The following is a 6,000-nucleotide window of genomic DNA, read 5'->3' on the forward strand; positions in this document are numbered from 1 at the left end:
ATAACAAATATAAATAAAAAATAAATACCTGTATAATTTAAGATTATAAAATGTTAAACATGATGTGTAAAAGACAACACTGCACTAAAAAAGATTTCAAGAGGAGGTAAAGGCTTTAGATAATAAATAGGATTTTAACTCCTTTTTGAAAACAGACACTGACTTTACAGCCCTAGTTTGGTAAGGTAAAGAATTCCACAGTTTCGGACCAATGACCGAGAAAGCCCGGTCCCCTCTAAGTTTTAGTCGAGACCTGGGGACAGAGAGAAGCAGCTTATCAGAGGACCTAAGGGATCTAGTGGGATTGTGGTGCTTTAAAAGGTCAGAAAGATAAGAGGGTGCCAGCCCATTTAGAGATTTAAAAACCATCACTAAGATTTTATACTCAATCTGAAAATGTACAGGCAGCCAGCTAAGAGAGCAAAGAATAGGGGTGATATGGTCATGTTTTCGTGTGCCAGTCAACATCCTGGCTGCTACATTTTGAACAGCCTGCAGTCGTGATAACGCTGACTGACTTACTCCAATATAAAGTGAATTGCAGTACTCTAGTCGAGAAAAAATAAATGAATGAATAGTTTTCTCAAGATCTCTAAAAGATAAAAAGGATTTGGCCTTTGCTAGGAGTCTCAGATGAAAAAAACAAGATTTTACGACAGCATTTATTTGCTTGTCGAACTTAAAAGCATTGTCAAAGTAGTCACACCAAAATCCTTACCACTGGTTTGTTATACAATTCCAGTGGTCCCAAATTTACTTTGTCACTCTGCCCAAAAACAATGATTCCAGACTTATTTTCGTTGAGTTTTAAAAAGTTGTGAGACATCCAAACCTTCATTTCCTCAAGACACTCAGTAGCAGCAGATTTCATATAAATAAAAGGTAAGTAAAACTGTGTATCATCCGCATAGCAATGGAAAGATACATTGTATTTTCTAAAAATCAACCCCAGAGGCAGCATGTAAATAGAGAAAAGCAATGGAGCAAGGACAGATCCTTGAGGGACCCCATATTTAACATGACCTTTAGAGGAGAAAGATTCCCCTATTTGTACAATAAAAGTCCTGTTTGACAGATAAGATTTGAACCACTGAAGGGCTACTCCATGTATCCCAACATAACTCTCAAGACGGGAGATCAATATATTGTGGTCAATGGTATCAAATGCTGCACTCAGATCTAATAAAAATAAAATAGCAGAAACACCAGTATCAACAGTTAGTAAGATATCATTATTGTCAGGAACAGGAGATGAACCCAGGCGCAGACAGTATAACAGAAACCTTTATTATAACAGAAATGAGAAAACAAAACCCACGAGGGGGCAAAACACACTAGGGAAACAAAACACCAAACAAACTAGACTAAACAATAAACTTCACAAGGAACTACACTTACTTGACAGAATACTAGACTAGATTTAATAAGAATCAACACACAGGATAAGTACAAAACGAACGAGCACAGGACAGCAAACACAAGGGCCTTAAATGGGGGAGCAAATCAAGAGGGAACAGGTGACATGAATCAAACAATCATTAGGTGATTAACAAGGAGACAAGGGGGCGGGGTTAGACAAGACAGGCAAGGCACATGACCAGATAAACAAAGCCAAGTGCCTTAACATAAAACATGGTACTGCCAGAACCCTGTCACAAGGAGCTAGAAACTATGACAAGACAGGATCCTGACAATTATACACTCGTAGAAGAGCTGTTTCTGTGCTGTGCTTGGCTCTGAAACCTGACTGAAATACCTCAAGCAAAGAGTTTTTTTCTACAAATTTCTGTAGCTGGGACAGAACAACCTTTTCCAGAACTTTGGAGAAGAAAGGCAGATTTGAGATTGGTCTAAAGTTAGAACACACCATAGTATCCAGATTGGATTTTTTAATCAGAGGTTTAACTATTGCATATTTAAAATAGTTTGGAACTAACCCCGACCTCAAGGAGTTATTTATTATGGCCAAGACACTCGGACCAATGACAGGAAAGGCCTGCTTAAAAATACGGGTGGGAACAATATCCAGTGAGCAGGAGGTAAACTTCAAATTTTCAACAATTATCTTTAATGGTGTTAGAGATACAGGCTCAAATTGGTTTAAAACAACTGAGCAGGTATATGGGACAGAAGGATAGACAGGACGCTGAATAGAGGATCGTATCACATCAATTTTGTCCATACAATAAGTTAAAGAGCACCTATTATGGGATACACATTTTTAAACATCCTTTTGTGTGTAAGTGTGCATTAGTACATGCTAACGATATTCAAAAAGTACATACCTCAAAGAAAACGATGACGCGAGTTATCGTCTCTAACGTTCGAGGACTACAAAAAACACTCGGATTGTAGGCAACAGTTTACTTCCTGGGATTAGTGACGTAGATAAGACCAACATTATCATAGTTCAGCCCTCTCTGCTTTGCTTGGGTACGCCCTCAAAGACGGGGGTGGGGAGCGCCGAGTCAGAAGACAGCTAAAATGGCGGAGGTTGTGAGTCCCTGCTTTGACCCTGTTTGCAAACTCTTGTTTCATTGTTTAAGCGATTAAATCTCTCGAGTAGACGCTGTCTCTTTAGATGCGAGGGAAAAATAGCACTTTATGGACTTACACAGAGGACATCATGTTTAATACGGTTCCGGAAAAATCCAGTCAGAAGTTGTTCACGGAGTTTTCACAATAACTGCTTCTCATGAACCGAAGCTGGATTTGCGCGACGTCTCCTCTTGAAAGTTGGATTACTGTGCACTTCTGGATCACAGGCTGTAAGTATTCACGTTTATTATTTGCCTTTTACTGTACGTTACGTAACCGGAGATTAACATAATGTGCGTGTAGAGCTAAGCTTGCAAGCTAATTGTTTTGTGTTGTAATACTGTATTTCATAAACAACGTACCATATTTACACACGTGTATGTTGAATTATGCAGACTATCGTTTTTTTTATCGATGTTGGTTTAGACATGTTTACAAACTTGCTAAGTTGCTAAGCTAAATACAAATACAAATGCCAGCTAAACTGTTAAGTTACCAGTAAAATTTGTTCTCATGATCAAACTCAAGAAACTCTAAGTACAGATGATTTGTTTAAAGTTATATGTATTTTACTGTTGTATTTACTTGAAGCTTTCTTAGATTTTGAAACGAAGTAAACACGTAATGTGTGTTGCTAATGTTGGGCCATGTAATATGTAATACATTAACGTTTTAATGAATAGTCTAACGAGTTATAGTCGTTGTACTCTATTGATATAATATGTATTTTTGACTGAATACATGTTTGTTTTATTTGTCTATATCCTAGATTCGCAGCTGGACACATCCTTCTAACTAACACTGTATGCAAACATGCAACATCATAACACACAGTACAAGGAGTCAGACTGGCATATGAGGAGCAAAGGTGTGTAACACATATGATGTATTTAGCTAGTGAAACCACTACCAGTCTTAGATGTATAACTGATGATGACAAAGTTTTTTTCTCTGCATAATCATAGGAACCCAGGCAGTAGCATCGTTTCACAATGTTTCCATCATCATCATCAGTGGATGCCTTTGCCGTCCGTAGCCTGAGATTTCAGATTTGCAGCAAAAATTTTTTGATTTTCTCATTTATTGGAATGCTGTGCAGGTATTTAAGTATTTTAGTAACTTTGTTAAATAAAGTAGTATTTACTTTTACAATAAATTAATTGCTTGTTTATATTTTACAGGTATTTGTACCTTGCAGCCATCCATTACAATGTCACCAAGCCGTAACAAAAGCAGGAGAGGGAAAGTACAAGGCTATGTTCCCAAAACACAAATGACATACCGTAAGCAGTAATGTTTTATTTCAAATACATTCATAATTAAAAACTTAATGTATGAAGCAGGGAAATAAATGATCAAAACAAAAGATTTATTGACCGCAATATTTCTACAGTTATGTGGATGATGTGATCAGGCTTGTGTTTGATGAGGTATTTGAAGATAAGCTGAAGGAAACCCCGATTCCAATGGACCTGGCATCACAGTTTGAGAGACCTTCAAAGGAGGACGTGATTGCATGCCATCTTCAGTGCAGGGGTCGTCGAAAGCCAAAATTGTGACCGATCTGATCAGGAAGCTCCAAGCATATCTGGAGAACAACACACGACAGGATAACCTTATAGTGTCATCTTAAATAGCACCAGCTGACAAAGCTTTGATATGCCATTTATCTGAATAGATAGCTGTAAGAAATGAATTGAACAATTTTTGAAACAAGAGCACAATATGGTTACTAAAGTATGTTTATTTGTATATTGTTTAACATTTAAATATATATTTGTAATAAATAAAAAAAACTTTTGACTGACTATTATATTTTCTTTAAAGTTACATCTTTTGTTCTTTTGGGTACTTTGTTACTATAATGATACTTTAGTGTTATTGGTTTAAAAATGTAATAAAACTTACTCTAGTCCTGCACCTCAAAGGCTTATAGTCGGTACAATAAATGTTCTGTGTGTAGGGATTTAGACAATTTGTGCAAAACCTGGATGATGAATCACGCAGGTTAGAGGCCCTGGGACATGTTGCATTCTCCTTAAAACCTAATAAGTAAAAACATAGCACTTATAAGTAAGCAGTCTTTCATAAAAAAGTTTACCATAGTGAAATAATGTAGAACATTCATTTCAATTAATACTTTCTTTGTGCTACATTTGGTGTTTCCATATAGTTTGCACAGTGATATAGTATGTAAGCAGTCTTTTATAATACAGTTTAATATAGTAAAATAATGTTAACAAATGAAATAGTTTTATAATCATTTCAACAAATACTTTCTATGTGCTACATTTGGTGTTTCCATATAGTTTGCACAGTAATATAGTATGTAAGCAGTATTTTATAATAAAGTTTACTATAGTAAAATAATGTTAATAAGTGAAATAGTTTTATAATCATTTAAAAAAATACTTTCTATGTGCTACATTTGGTGTTTCCATATAGTTTGCAAAGTAATGTAGTACGTTATAATTACCTTTTGGATGTCTTTGCAACACATTTTCGTCTTCGTTTAGCATTCTGGCAGAGCTAAGGACACCTAAAAAAGTTAAATCCATTCGCGTTCATTGACGGAGATCGTTTATATCGTAACGGCCGTCTGAACTCTCTGGATCGAGCTTGAAGTGGTAAGGCAGTACAGACACCATCGTTTATAGAGAAATATAGCGCTTGTTTACGTTGCCTGTGACTCTCAGTCAGAACCGGAAAACCCACGCGTAGTCAGGGGCGTAACCTTTCAAACACACGCCGAACCCAGTTGACCAATAACAGTTGAGTAGTCATCTGACCAATCCGAATACACTAGACATTTTGGGAGGCGGAGACAGGAACTAAACCGAGCGTTTTCCAGACATGCAGAAATCGGTGAGGTATGTAAGCAATTTATAAGACTCACAGTGCATTAGTTCAAGTTTTAATAACATGTATGTACTATGGGATATTACAATAACGTGCTAACGTGCTAATTTATTAGCATAATTGGTGCTCTTTAAAAAATGTTCACAATTTTGTGTGGTGGCAACTAAACAGTTTGAGACTGGAGGATTTACCACAGCATTTAGTGTGTCAAACAAAGCTCTGGGTTTATGCCGGTTTGTCTCAATAAACTCAGAGAGATAGGTGGCCCTAGCTTGGAGTACACAGTTTTGGTAGTTGACTAATGAGTCCTTATAAATGTCATGTGAGATCTGAAGCTTGTCCTTCCTCCACCTGCGCTCCGCACGCCTGCAAGCCTGCAAGCCTGACGGTGAACACGAGTGGAGTCATTTAACCAGGGTTTTGATGCTGATTTAGCACGCTTATCTTTCAAGGGAGCAACAGAGTCTAATATGTTGGTACATGAGGAGTTAAACTGAACCAGCAGCTCCTCCACATCCAATGTTGCAGATGGATCATCAACATACAAAACACTAGGAACAGCATCCGTAAAGAGAGTACAAAAATCTCTTATCGTATCTGCAT

At 37.0% G+C, this 6,000-nt stretch overlaps 1 long non-coding RNA gene across 2 annotated transcripts; it reads left to right on the top strand.

Annotated features, from left to right (window-relative positions):
• Nucleotides 1–2,213: 2,213 nt before the first annotated feature.
• LOC135718427 (uncharacterized) lies at nt 2,214–4,072 on the top strand. 2 transcript variants are annotated; one of them, XR_012337733.1, is made up of 5 exons: nt 2,214–2,768; nt 3,308–3,406; nt 3,504–3,637; nt 3,720–3,821; nt 3,932–4,072. It is a non-coding gene; the product is annotated as an uncharacterized lncRNA (long non-coding RNA). The 2 variants fall into 2 exon arrangements; XR_010520782.2 differs by having other exon boundaries at nt 2,214–3,406.
• The last annotated feature ends 1,928 nt before the right edge of the window (nt 4,073–6,000 follow it).

Source organism: Paramisgurnus dabryanus, chromosome 10 (genome assembly GCF_030506205.2).
Source record: "Paramisgurnus dabryanus chromosome 10, PD_genome_1.1, whole genome shotgun sequence".
In the NCBI taxonomy this organism is placed as follows: Eukaryota; Metazoa; Chordata; class Actinopteri; order Cypriniformes; family Cobitidae; genus Paramisgurnus; species Paramisgurnus dabryanus.